Below are 15325 nucleotides of genomic sequence, written 5' to 3' on the forward strand. Positions count from 1 at the left end.
GGTAGTGGTGGGGGGGGGAGTGGTGGTGGTGGGGGGAACAAATTCAGTCTTCTAGCACTCTCCCTTTAGTCTGGAGATGTTTCCTTTATCGATCTTCCTGTTGTCTGATCTGTGTCAAATCACATTGTCTTCTCGTTACCTCGCAGATAAAGAACACGGGATACATAACTTGTTTATCAGTTAAACATTTTGCAAGACTGGGACATTTCTAGTCCATTTGGCATCCATTTTAACAAGCTACGTTATCCCTTCTGGAAGGGAGATTTTTTTTCATCAATCCTTTGCTTTGGACCTCTTGGTAGACACATTTTTTAAAAGCTTTGTTCTGGGTGCAATGCATCCTTCCCACTTTTTCCCCACCATGTGAGTGAAAACACCATTAAGAGTACTGAAGTTTGGGGGTAATTGATACAAACTCTTCTGAATAAGGTCATGAGTACCACAGCATAGTCAGATGCATTACTCTTTGCTGAAATGAATGTTATTGTAACATGTATTCATTTAAAAATGAAAGAGTCATGTCCTCTAACCATAACCTGAGCAAGTGTATTTTATTAGCTTCTATGTTCTTTTCTCCCGCTTTCTCAGTACAAAATGATTTAATCCTTCATAGATGCAATAAAATGATTTGCCCATCTAAGGTATAAATGGATTCTCTTGTATCTGTCCTGGATTTATATATGGAACCGAATTGTACAGCACTAACTGATTTATCTTTTGCATCTGGCACAGAGCTATAATGATTCACTCCTTTTCAAGACTGGTTTGGCAAGTTTATCTTGCTTGCCGTTTGCATTTTTGAAAATGAAAATATATTCCAGAGCTTTTGATGTGTCGATTGGGAAGAAGGTAAAGACAGCTGCACACACAGTCCCAAGAGAGCCAGCTCAATGGCTAAATGAAGACCTCGAGTGCTTTCTTGTTAGCCAAGATAGATCTACATCCAGATGAACCAAAATTAGTCAATAGTGAAGGCTCTTAGGAGCAGGCGATCAGAAGCCACAAATCAGTTTTCCTGGGGACTTTGTTATTGGCAGATTGTGCCTTGGGCTATGCCCTGCTGCTGCTTGCTTGGTTGTAATTTTTCCCCCAGTGAAGTTTTAAAGTCGCAGGCTGAGGCTATAACAGGAGTCTCTTGACAATGAGGCTGTCACTAGCCCATCAGATATCAATCTGTTATCAAACAAATTGTGGCTTGAAAGCATTCCCTTTCTTTGTTGTTAGCAAGTTGTGTAATCCACAAAAAGCAATTTGTGTGTGTGTGTGTGTGTTCATTGCTATTATGGTCTGAAAGCCAAGTGCTGGGAATACTTGCTTAGAATTAAGTGTGCAACTTATTTTGCATAGCTGTAATTTTATATAGTCACTTGTTTGTTATTTTTTTCTTAGACTGGTAATATTGTATGAAAAGTGTGCAACTGATTTTGCATAGCTATAACTTCATATAGTCACTTGTTTGTTCTTTTTTTTCTTAGACTGTATGAAAAGTGTCATAATGAGGGAGATAGTGCCTAGATTAGTTACTTTTTCTACAATCAAAAATCTGTGAGCATGGCCAAGAGTATTTTGATTACTCTAGTCTAGAAATTCACTCCTCCCAGTTATGGGGACAGAGTAGAGGCCTCCTCTTTTCACTACACTCTTTGTATATTTGGTCATCGGTAGGGCTAGGAAAATCTGTGGCTTTCCTTATGTTCCATATTTGTGTTTCTGGAACATATATTTAATTTACATCCCACCTTTCTCCTTGCACAGGGCCCAGGGCAGTTTACATTCAACTAAAACCAAAGTACAACTAAACAACAACAAAAGTCTATTTGTACAAAAGTTTAAAAACCAATGAGACAATTAGATTAAAAACACAATGTTAAAAAAAATTAAAAACACAGCCAACTTAAAAAGGTAATTCCATGTGAATTTTAATTATGTAACTGGCCTACCAATAAAAACATCTTTCCCTGCCAGCAGAGAAGAGACGAGATTAAGGACTTTTGGAATGTTATCTTATCACTGGACTCCACCACTTCAAACATTAGTGATCAAGCCATCATGAATCCATAAAATAATTATACTTCATATTTTCATTATTGCATACTTTCTAATATTATGTTTTTATGAGTAATCAATCAGATCTGGGGAGAAAGAAAGAGAAGAGAGAAAGGGCCAGCAAAACCTTTCACAGGAGGAAATTCCAGAACCTGAGAACAGCCACTGTGTCCACACCAAATATTCACAAAGACATTCACAGATCTGACCAAGGATGCCTCCAGACAGCCCCTTTAACACGGGAGTTCCCACAGTTAAAAAGGGGCTGTCCAGATAATGTCCTAGGCAAACATGAATTAATTCACCACAAACCAGGTTTGTGACAAATTAATTTGTTAGTGGGTTTATTCTGCGCCTTCTTGGAAGGCACAGGATAAACCTCCTACTTCTGCTGTCTGGTCTGCCCTGGGCTTTTGAGGGGACAGTCCAGACAGTAGTCCAGTGGTTTTCCAAGCTAAATTATCCCAGAAAACTGAGAGGAGACCAACCTCACTCCCCAAAAGCCCCCCAAAGCCCTTTTAAAATGAAAATAACTTACTCAGCCTCCATTAGAGTTGGGGGGGGGGAGTGATTTTCTTCTCTCCCCCATTCTCCTGGCACGTCATTTCTATGTGCACATGCATTCAGAGACATGTGTAGATTAGGATTCGGGAACATTTGCATTTCTTAACATCAAGTCACACTTTTTCTAGCACAGGATAAATGGTTTTGTGGAAGTGCCATAAAATCTTCAAAAGCAAACAGAAATAAGTTGTCACCAACCAGATGCAATAGGCTAAGGCCAGAGTTTCTCAAACTGTGCCCCTCCAGATGTTTTGAACTTCAGCTCCCACAATTCCTAACAGTTGGTAAAGTGGCTGGGATTTCTGGGAGCTGTATCAAAATCACAACAAAGTTTGAGAAACACTGGTTAAGCTATTCCCAATATGCAAATGGCTGTTTTGTGCCTTAAAGATAAGGAGTTTTTACTAACAAGATTGAAATTTAGTGATTTGAACCCAGATTTTTAAGACTTTTAAGCACACAAAGCCCTGGTAGGAGATGGATTCATCGGTCCTTTCCACTTTCTTCTAGATTCCACTTTTTATTGAAATGTGAAGAATTTAGTACATGTTGGAAAATTCATATAAAAATGAACTGAACTGAAATTCATACCCATTGCTAGTCAGCACAATGCTGCAATATAGCAGAAATCATTATATGATATGGAATGTGAACTCAAACTCTTTAAATAAACCAGTCACAGAATTTTTTTTGTAGAAACTGAAAATGACTTCCTTAGAATTCTTTTATTCTAAATGTAAGAGGCAACAGATGTTGTCTGGCTAATCTCTTCTCAACAGGTTGGTTGAACTAGCGATTCTAGCAGATATTCCAAGCCTGAAGTTTGTCTCTGCTTCTGTTTAGGACCATTGTGGAAAATCGTTATTGTGTCTGAGGCCCCTTCCACACAGCTGAATAAAACTTCACATTTTCTGTTTTGAACTGGAATATATGGCAGTGAGGACTCAGATAACTCAGTTCAAAGCAGATATTGTGGGATTTTCTGCTTTTTTTTTTGTCGTGTCAGTAACGACTTTGAGAAACTGCAAGTCGCTTCTGGTGTGAGAGAATTGGCCGTCTGCAAGGACGTTGCCCAGGGGACGCCTGGATGATTGGATGTTTTTATCATCCTTGTGGGAGGCTTCTCTCATGTCCCCGCATGAGGAGCTGGAGCTGATAGAGGAAGCTCATCCGTCCCTCCCTTGATTCGAACCTGCGACCTGTCAATCTTCAGTCCTACCGGCACAGGGTTTAACCCACTGTACCACCGGGGGCACAGTGCCTTGATATTCTGGGTTATATGGCTGTGTAGAAGGTCCCTGAGTTACATATGAAGTTAGTATCCTTTGACTGGTAAAATATTTGAATGGTTACTTTGCCATTCTAAGGGTTGGGAGACACCTATTTTTAGATGTCCCTGAATCCAAAAGTGAATCTAGAGATTGTTATATTTCACTAGTATGTCGTCCCTTTCAAATCTAGATAAGATAGAAAAAATAGTGACTTAATTCTGATCACAAATAAGAATTGCAATGTCTCATTACTATTCTTATAAAACAATCAATGTGGTGCAATTCTGAGAAATATGTGAAGCTGTAACTTCAAGAAGTAGCCTTAAAAGGCAGCATTTTAGGCCTAAGAGTGGATTTAACTTTAATTGCTAGTGAAACCGCTTTCAGGCAATATTTATTCCTTCAGTTAAGGACACATTAGTAAGAGGAAGGCTTAAAATTGAGCTAATCTTCAAGAACATTGACACAATTTTAGCATGTCAGCACAACACTTTGAATATCCAATTATGTTTCCTTGCAGTAATGAGGGATTGCTATACTTGTTAAGGACATAGAAGAGTAGATATTATTTTTGCTATTGGCTAATAACCAGACCTGGAAATTATAAATGTGTTTGTGATGTGGAGAAACATTCAAGCATTCATTAGTATAGTTCAGCTGTTCCAAAACTTTGGTCTTCCAGGTATTTTGGATTCTAACTCCCAGGAGCTCCAGTCAGCTTGGCCAACTGAGAGGAATTCCAAAACATCAGGAGAATCAAAGTTTGGAGAGTACTGGTATAGTCCAACAGATAATAACACATAAGAATATTCATGTTTAATGTTCATGCTTCCTTCTTAATCCCATGCATATGTGGTGCCTTTCTTCTATTGCTTATCCATTAGGCAAAATAATGTTCGTTTTTAACCCTTAAGCACAGATGCACACAAATTTCACACCGAAGAAGTGAAGACCCAAGACAACTTCTGCACCATCCATTGGCCCACTTTCCAAAGAGGAGACACTTTCTAAAACATTTTTTTTTCTGGTCAGTACATTAACTGAGTCAAGTCACACTTTTTCTAGCACAGCTCTGCAAATAGAGAAATTAAGTCCAGGAGAAGCAAAAGTAATTCTCTTCAGAGGGTTTGAGCACATCTAAGAAGTGATGCATAATTTTCCAGCACCCTGCAGTGACAGTGATTAGTTAAAGTAACACTACGGTCCTGTTATTATTACATCTTTTAAGAAACCCTTTAAATTATATACAGATAACACAAGAAATTAATTAAAATGTTGGACAATAACATAATCAGGGATATCTGTATTTGCAGTCTTTTCCCCATGCTTGCATACATCTTTTGTCTGTCAAGTATAGCAAATAACTAATTAGACCTCTTTTAAGTGCTTCAATGCTTACATCAGTTGAAAGGAGATGATAGTCATACCTTAACCAAAGAACAAGATGGGGCTCCAGCAAATAGACATGCTTCGAGTTCATCCATGGATTAAAAAAAAATGGAAAAGAAAAGTTTTATTTACAATTTAGAGAAAGATGCCTTTGGAAAGCTTGAGATTTTGAATTTTTGTCCAGTTTCTGAACTCCCATATGTGCACTCAAATCTGCCTGATCTGCATTCTAGTACTGATAATCAGAAAACATGTTTACCAATGGGCATGACTCAAACACCAGGTGGGTCATCTGAAGATATTGCCCTCCTAGGGAATGCTACTAATTTTAGGAAGCTTTATCTGTCTTCTTACACTCCATCTTCTTTTTTATGTCTTCTTCTATCTCACACTATGGATGTAAGTCTTTGACTATTCTACGCCTGGATGCAAGAATGAATAACTATGATGGCTTTGTTTCTGCCATGGGAGAAAAGGAATATTCCTTCACAGTATTCTCCCTGTATCAGAATGTAATGAAATGTGTATAAAAATATATGTGGAGAAAAAAAAAACTGTTCAAAGAACAATTTTTATACAGATAATAGTGTTTTCTGCAGAAGTAACAGAAAACTGTTTTTCCCACAAAATTTTTGTGCTTTCTGCTTTAAATTGATTCTTCCACATCACTTTGGATATTTCAGCTCCAGGAGAAAACTGCACAAAATTCTTACTGGTCTATTAATCTTTACAACAAGATGCCAGGGAAACTTTTTTTGACCTACAAATGAATAGCTGTGAGTATTCTTTCTATCCCTGTCTCACACTATAGGCAAAAAGATATTATTTTCTGGTAAGTTTGAAGTTTTGACACATATAGCCTCAAGACTAGAGCTTGTTTTAAAGTCCTTAATAACATGCTCACAAAAGTCAAGAACATGTTCTACTTGCTGAATATTACAAATGAACTTTTTAGTTACTTAGAAAAGCCCCCCTCTAAAAATTGAATATGCATTTTAAGTTTGCTGGTTTCTCCCTTCTGATGCATGGTTTCTCCTTTATGATTCCTATTATATGCTGCCTTCATTTCTGCATTGGCAGCTTATACTGTGACTCTCCTCCTTCTCTTTAGAAAATGTGGGCCTGTATACATCACATGATTAACTGCATGATTCCACTTTATTAACTGCCATTAAAAGACCCAATGCAACCCTGGAATTTACATTTTGGGGTATATATTTAGAATTCTCAATAAGCAAATTCTAATGCGCAATCAAATCACAAACAAAAGATTCCACAGGAGACAATCATGACAGTCAAAGTGGACTCACAGTGCTATAACTGTATAGTGTGTGTCAGCCCAATATTACTGATTCCAATTATTCAGCAGCAGTAACCAAAGAAATGTTCCATTTTATTATATTGCTGCCATGGATGGATAATCTAGCAATTTACATAATTAGCATACTGTCATGCAAGGAGAATCTTTCTCAGCCCTATTTCGTTTCAGAGAAATCTTTTTGGGCACACTCCAATTATGGGTGGTGCTAAAGGCAAAAGGGTGGGACCCAAAATACCCTTTACATTTTCAACTTAAAACTCCCACTGTAAATAACTAAGTCTGAGATGAAACATTCTGACTTTTTAATATGAGAAAAATAGCATGATTTTTCTCATGTTAAGGGACTTGAAACAATGGTGTCATAAGAAAGAGGTAGGGCTATCTGGCGAAACCGATAAGGGATATATTGGAATCCAAAGACTGTCACATTTGCTAGACGCTCCCCCTTCCTAATATAATCTATTACAATTTTCAAGAAAGCATATTCCAGCTCACATTTCTTTGACAATCCATGTTCTGCTTAACAGTCATTTACTGTTGCATCTGTGCTTTGTGTTATATGACTAAACAAACCATGATGAATTATCCCCATTAATCCTTAAGCTAATTTTAGCATTGCATGTTGTCAAAAGCACTATTTCTATGAAGCACTATATGTGGTTGATTATATCGACATAGTTGTATCTACCCATTAAATCAACAGGGGAGATATTTCTGTAAACTTTCAGCATAGACTAGGCTCCAGTAAAAGAAAACTGTGCCATACAATGTCAGATGTCATCTTGAGCTGACCACAGAAATAGCTCAGGGCGCCTCTGTGCTGAAGTTAACAGCTGTGTTGGGATGATGTTTTTACACAGGTGAAAAAAACCTGAGAGCCAGAGAAAGGTTAAGCTTAAGAAAGTAACTCTTTTGTAGTACACAATGTTAAATTCTCTCTTGCTTTGGATACAGCCAAACAGTTATTGTACCCACGAATATGTCGTGTTATGGATTTGGCTACCAGATGAGATTTAAATGTGAGATTTCATTTGATTCATGTTGTGAAAATTGTTCATATGTTGGAGTTCACTACAAATTTTTTGGGTTGTGGGAAGAGAGAGGAAGGCACCAAAATTCACCAAAAAAGAGAAGTAACTGGACATGAAAGAAATCAAGAAACCAAAAAATTAATTGTACATATTTCATAGCATAATTTTTACATGTTTATCCATATAGTTTGTTTTTGTTATTATAGATAATTTTCATTTTGATATTTAGAGTAAAAGGTTTTTGTTTTTGTTTTTTTGAAATTATAGGTGCTAAATCTTTTGTGTCAGAACATGGAAATTTTACTTTTAAGACTACAGTTCCAGGAATTTTCAAGAACCATGCTGGCTGGGAAAATGCTTTTCCAAGCTCAAGTTTGCAGATTATAATTCAGAATGGATAAGGAATTACATCAATTTTTGATTTTCTTCCTGTATTTTGCATATACCATGTTTCCCCAAAACTAAAACACTGTTTTATATTTATTTTACCTTAAGAAGAAACACTATGGCTTATTTTCAGGGGATGCTTTATTTTTATAAAGTATGGTATAACAATCTGGATTTATTCAAATATAGTGCTGAGTAAAATGGCAGCCACAACTTTACATCTTCCTCCTGAGGATACACAATACCTAAATCAGACTGTCCTGCTCCTCACTTCACTGAAGAGACTTTCCAGGGGACAGGCTGAAGGGAAGCAGCACCGCCAACCATGGCCCCATTGAAGCTGGTGACTCACTCGTCTCTCACTCACTCAGGGAGGAAGTCTTGCCTTGCCTGGCCTGAAGGGAAGAAAGAACAGAAGGAGAAGGAGGAAAAGGAGGAGGAAAAGGAGGAAGTGAGAGGGAGAGAGGCCCGTACTCGCCTCGGCACTGCTGTAGAAAGTTCTTGCATTTCACTTTCTATATCTCCCTCTATTCCTCAGCTTTTATCACTATGTCTTATTTTCAGGGTATGGGTTATATTGAGCAAATGCTTAGAAATCCTGCTATGGCTTATTTTATGGCTATGTCTTATTTTTGGGGAAAACAGTCGAATTGCTTTGTTTTTCAGACTTTTCCTAAGGATGGCTGAATCAATCAATTTGTTCTTCATGTAAGTTTCACATCTGTTTATGTATATGTATATAACCATGAAAAAAATCAGCTTGAAAATATTTTTAGTGAATCATGAAGAGTAGTTTCATAACACAAAATAATATAAATAGTATGGTTCATTCTATATTTTATATAGACTTATTAAATCAATTTAATTTTTGCTTCTCATAAACTTAGCATGGGGATTAACCAGTTACAATTCATGAGTAAACTAGGTTTTTTAAACCTGAAAAATTGGGGGAAGGGTGTTAAACCCCTAACACCCCCCCCCCCCCCCCCACCGACTACAACCCTGTGTTCAGATCATCATATTGCCACATGAATCTGGGACATTTTAAATATGTACATATTTTGTATTTAAACTACAACAGGAACAAATGAAATTTTCAACATTTATGCAGTAAAAATCAAATGTAGAAGTATAAAATAAATGCCACATCCCTTGGCAGCATTAAATGTAAAATGGATACAGATATTTTAATAGATCAGAAGCTAAACATGTGTGAAAGATGTAATATTGTACAAAGATGCCTTAAGAAAAAATGCAAAGGGATATTGTAGCACCTTTAAGACAGAGAGAAAGAAGTTTGTAGACTCAGTACACTTCATCACTTCATCTTATGTTACAAACTATTTTGTTTCTCACCTAGCCCCAAAGATAGTGCAACAAGCCTTGGCGTACTTATCTGAAATAACACAGCTATGTCTTCAATGGGGAATGGTACTCTACTCTGCTTTGGTCACACTTCTTCTGGACAACTGTATCCAAAATTCAAGAAGGATATCAACAAAGTGAAACATATCCACATGAGAGCAACCAAGATGACAAAGGTTCTGAAAACCAATCCCTATGAGGAACAGAATGAGAAATGTAGGTATACCATAGTTAGCTGGAATAAAGGAGATAACTGTCTTCAAACGTCTGAAAGTCTATCACATGGAAGATTGAACTAGCTTGTTTTCTGGTGCTCCATAGGAGAGGATCTGAACCAATCAATCTAAATTACAAGAAATATTCTGACTAAGCATTAGGAATACTTTGGGACAAAACAGTACTTTTTTAATAGTGGAAAAACTTCCTCAGAAAGTGTGGCCTCTTTTTTATCAGAGGTTTTAGATTACCATCTGTGAACGATGTTCTAGCTGTGGATTTCTGCATTGGCAGATTGTTGGACTTGATGACTCTTGAGATCCCTTCCAGCTCTATAGTTGTATGAGTCTATAAAAGCACTGACCACCCCAACTAGGAATAAGCTTCACCAGAGAGCCTGTTTTTCCAGCTCATTATGGCCCAGGTGGGCTGTAGGGCAGCCAAGGGATCTAGAAGTGAGTGTGGCTGGAGATTAGTGTCCCTAAGTCACCATGTAGAATCCCATGTTTCATAACCATGAAGGATAATTGACATTAGAGCCCTGCTTCATAACCTCTCACTGTTTGAACAATAGTGCTTAGGAATAAAAGTATCTGAGAAGACCTTTATTAGACCAGAGCAAAGGTATATCTAGTTGCACATCCTGCTAACTCTAGGAGTCAAACAGACGTTTTCAAGAAGGCTATATTAGATTTAAAAGCAATAGGCTTCTTCTTTTGTTGCTGGCAGATGGTATTAATTGTCTTAAAATTTTAAAAACAAAATAATTTGTGATAATTAGAATGATATTCACAGGAAGAATAGCATTTAAAAAGTGAAAAGCGGGTAGTATAAATATTAGGTTTGTGAATCCATTTTTGGGAGCCTCCTGAATTGGGGAGGACATAAATCCATTTTCAATCTTGGAAGTCAAAAATATTATTTTCTATTAAGCCCATTGGTGGCAATGGGGGGGGGGGGGGCACTTCCCAAAGGCTGCCCTTCCCCCATCATTTTAGGCATGGTTTGTCCTTATATCCCTCATTAAGACCTCAATTAAAAGCATCAAAGTTAAGATACCACTCTTTCTGTGATCCTTTCCCTACTATCTGTAGCGGAGACTGGGTTTAATGCTTTGTTTATGCTGTTTCTACTCTAGAGGAGACAGGAACTTCAAGCACACGTGCCCTCTCTCTCCCTATAGGAGGCAGGTTTCCAAGGCATTTTAAGGAGGCTCCCACTTCCCTTGGAAGGAAGAGGGATTGACTTATAGCTGTCTACTCTGGCTTCCTTTAAAAAGCCCTCTCTTTTCTCTTGATTTGGAGGCACTGGACTGGAAAAGAGAATTGAAGTACCTCCTTCCCCCCCCCCCCCATGGTTCAGTCTCCTTTCTGCTTCCAAATCAAGAGAGGGTTGAAGAAACCTCACTTCTTGGGATCCTTTTCCTTCTAGCTGCTGCTTCCCTTCCCACACTCCACGTGTAACTGAAAGCAGCTGGTTTTCGACAGCCACTGTTCTGTTGTGGCTGGTAAAAAAATGTTGGTGGACCCCATGCTATTACGGGCTTCTGAACTAACAAAACAAGCTGAAGGCAGACGTCCATAATGAATCTGTACACTATATATATATATATATATATATATATATATATATATGATTTGCAGCTTTATGATATTCCATGGACTATAGTCTACTTCACTAGATATTTTAAAAGTGCAAGACAGCCCTATATATTATATATAAAGAAAAAACCAAATTGACTCAAAGATTTATTTACAATGTAAAAAGCCCTACTCCTTTGCTTCGCTACAACCAAACATTAATATTAACAGACACTCAACAAACAAGTAGCAGTTTTGTCCAAAATGTATTTTTTGGATCTTGTTGTTTCACCATGTTCTGAGAAACTGAAATTTTATTTGCTGTTTCTTCTCTCTATACATTCTGCTTTTTTCTCCAATGTGATAATTGTAACCTAGAATCATATTCTTCAGGAAATCCAAGTTGGGGTTTTTTATGTGTACATTTTGTTATTAACTGCTCTGATCCTTGGGATGGTGGAGCTGAAATCATTAAACGAATAAACCTAAAGATTAAAGAAACATAAAACTAGAAAAATAACCACTTGCCAATTCTATTCATGCAATACAAGAAGTCTTGTGGTATTTACAACATACAAATGTTCTGCATTGTAACGCCTGAATTTCATGGTCTCATATTTTCTACTTTTGTATTTGTAACTGGATCTTGGCATTTTCCAAATATTTGGAACATTTGTATACACATGCAGTATTTGGGGTATGATGCACAGTGTAACTTTATCTTGTGTTTTTAAATTAGCACAAATTATTTTGCATTTGTTTTAGCCAGCTGTGCAGTTTTCTTTTTTAAAAAGCATTCTTTCCTTAGAAATAAGCATGCAATATCATTTCAGAATATTGTATCACTTTATACAAATATAAGCATCACAGTTGTTCAAGATGTTAGAACACTGTTTATGAGCAGAAAAATTGAAGCCTTGAAAAATAGCTTGTAACTTTTGTTTAATGGTAAATTATCTTTTGGTTTGTCATCTGAGTGTATTATTTACAATGTAAAGACACAGCTTCTGTATGATGATTGTTATAGTCCAATATCAAAGGTAAATCCAATTGGCACTTACTACTCGGTCAGTAAGTGTAATGATATCAATGTATAAATAGAGTAGAATGGAAGTGATCCTAGAGGTTTGTGTCTTTTTATTTTCCTGCACAGAGAAGACAGAAGAAGAATGAAGAGCTTCACAGCTGGTGCTTTCAGATGTTAGTTTGCCATATTTAGCATCAGCTTTTTTGCAAAATGGGAAAGATGATAAAGCCTCAAATTCAGCAAAGAATGATTATTTTGACCACATATGCTTCCCTTGAGGGATAATATTAATGTCGGAGTTGGAACCACAAGTAAGCACAGATAACTCCTATGGCCAACAGAAAATACTGGAAGGCTTGAGTTTTGGAGTTGTAGTTCACCTACATCCAGAGAGCATTGTGGACTCTAACAATGATGGATCTGGACCAAACATAGCATGAATAATCAATATGCCCAAATATGAACACTGGTGGAGTTTGGGGAAAATAGACCTTGGCATTTGAGAGTTGTAGTTGCTGGGATTTATAGTTTGCCTACAATCAAAGAGCATTCTGAACTCCACCAACGAAAGAATTGGGCTAGACTTCCCACACAAAACTCTCATGACCAACAAAAAATACTGTGTTTTCTGATGGTCTTTGGTGACTCCTCTGACAACCCCTTGTGACCCCCCCCCCCAGGGGTTTCAACAACCAGATTGAGAAACAGTACTTTAGCCAGACCTTCTTCTGGCCAAAAAAAGTTTATAAGTACAACAATTTACCTTTTATATAACTTGCAAGGCTCTTTTATATCATTTATCATTAAAACCACCTGTTGTAAACAAAAAGTGAGTTTGGGATCTTTCTCTTTTTGCCCTAATAACTTTTCACATGGGTCCAAGAGGGTGTAACCTTTAGATTACCAGAAAATGAATCTATAGAGATGTTATGAAATCCCATCAGGAACATCTGGTGGTTTCTATATCATTAAATGTGGTTAATTGATTTTAGGCTACCACCACCAGATATTAAGGGATCTATGCAAGGTGCTTAACTTACCCCATAAATACGAACAGTACCTTGGATAACACCTTTTGAGTCTGAGGTCTCAGGCCAGATTTGCTGCATTAGTGGTTTGGCGACTTCCAATCTCACCATTGCCATGATTCTAGGCTCCACATCACCCTACCCCTCAAGAGATCTCATTTCCAATTTAAGGCTTCTGGCAGTCATGCAATAATTCCTGGTTCTGCCCAGAACCAGCATCCTACCACCTCTTTTTTGCTTGTTTACAGGCACATGCAAAAAGCATATTAGTATGGGCTGATTGATTAGAACATGGGTGTTAAGTTCATTTCCACTGAAGGCCACATCAGTCTTACGTTGCCTTCAAAGGGCCATTTATAATTGTAAGATTATAAATGTAACAAGTAGTTTAATAACCTGAGATACCATCCTCATCCATTGATCATGTTCTGAAAATAAGAACAAACACAAAGCAAAATTCACAACTGTTCATATGGATTGAAATTAAGGTTTTAAAAATGCTTACTCTTTTCCTGTGGTCACTGTGTCTATGAAATGCGTCTGGACCTTGTGGGCCACATAAAATGGTGTGGCAGGCTAGATTTGGCTTGTGGGCCTTGAGTTTGACACATGTGGATTAGAAACAAACAGACAACTCATCTAGTGCCTCTATATCTGTGACAAGGCAACTGCCACTGCATTTTGCAATAGTGTTAATGTTATAATCATTAACTACTAAATAACTACTGCCTTGCAGCACTTACATCAAGGAAGATATTTTTCAATGTTATCCTGCTTTTGCCATGCAAGTGTAGAACAAGTCAGCATTTATACTTCTACATGGCTGCCAATTTCTAGTTGAAAACATACCACAGTATGTGATATATTAATATCACACACCTACAGTGATTAATATTAATGCATAATAATATTACAGTTAAATAATAATAATAATAATAATAATAATAATAATAATAAAACTTTATTTGTACCCCTCTACCATCTACCCAAGAGACTCGGTGCGGCTTACATGATATCAAGCCCACAGCACATCAATAAACAAAGGCGATAACAAATAGTCAATACAAAACAGTTAAAATAAACTCAAAAACAGAAAATACACAATAACCAATAAACAATAACAATAACATATATTATTTAAAACCTATGGTCAGGCCAAATGTAATAATTAAAATTTAAATTTAAAAAGCTGGGCATGAACAAGATAGGGTAAACTAGGATAGGGTTTTCAGAGAAAATGAGGGTGCACAGACAATCCTAAATCAATATTAAAGGGTATTTGAGGACATATTGCTAAGAGTTCTACAATAATAGTTACTAAGGTAATGCTCAGTAATATAACTTCTTTTATATAATATACATGAAAATATTTTATTTTTTTAAAAAATTGGGGATGACGATTGTATGAAAAGAATAGTTCCTGGATGTGTGAGACTCTCTCATCCAAGATGTTTCTTGCTATAAGGCAAGGCATGGCATATAGAAAAGGGTTTTGGATATATTAGGAATATGATTTTGGGAGTATGTGATTTAAGCATACCTTACACAGTGAATAACTGAGTCAACCAACAAAAAAATCACAACACGTGTATTTCACAGAATCATAGAGTTGGAAGAGACCCCATGGGCCATCCAGTCCAACCCCCTGCCAAGAAGCAGGAAAATTGCATTCAAAGCAATTTATTTAATTAGGTGGCATGTGTAGCAACAGTATTTCAGTCCCAGGATTTATTTTTTTAATTTGTACAGAATTTGCTTCTATAATTCCTTTAAGATTAGCTGAAGTTCTCATAGTAACTGATGGATGGGATTGTGATTTTTCACCAGTAAGTATATGCTGTTGGGAAGCTTCTTCTGTTATAATGTAGTCCTTTGAAATAGCTTGATCTTGAATGGGAAATTAAGACCAAGAAGTCCTGTTTCTTCTGGTTTTGTTGACTGCTATGATGAGTGTACTACAATTATTACAATACTACTGAATGGAAATGGTGAGTGTTTTTGGTTTGTTTGTTCTGTTTGTTGTTTGCATGGCTGTGCCTTTTGAGCTTGACTCATTTCAACACCAAATAATGATGCATGCATTTTAGAAAAGTTACTGAC

General features: G+C 36.9%; 1 long non-coding RNA gene across 1 annotated transcript in view; it reads left to right on the plus strand.

Moving 5' to 3' along the window:
* The window catches only part of LOC137097064 (uncharacterized), a 167999-nt gene extending 158356 nt beyond the window's left edge, over positions 1 to 9643 (plus strand). Inside the window, exons 4-5 of the long non-coding RNA XR_010909948.1 lie at positions 8676 to 8717; positions 9370 to 9643. This is a non-coding gene — a long non-coding RNA (uncharacterized lncRNA). The remainder of the gene's footprint in view (positions 1 to 8675; positions 8718 to 9369) is intronic.
* Positions 9644 to 15325: the final 5682 nt, after the last annotated feature.

The sequence above is a fragment of the Anolis sagrei genome, chromosome 5, assembly GCF_037176765.1.
Source record: "Anolis sagrei isolate rAnoSag1 chromosome 5, rAnoSag1.mat, whole genome shotgun sequence".
In the NCBI taxonomy this organism is placed as follows: domain Eukaryota; kingdom Metazoa; phylum Chordata; class Lepidosauria; order Squamata; family Dactyloidae; genus Anolis; species Anolis sagrei.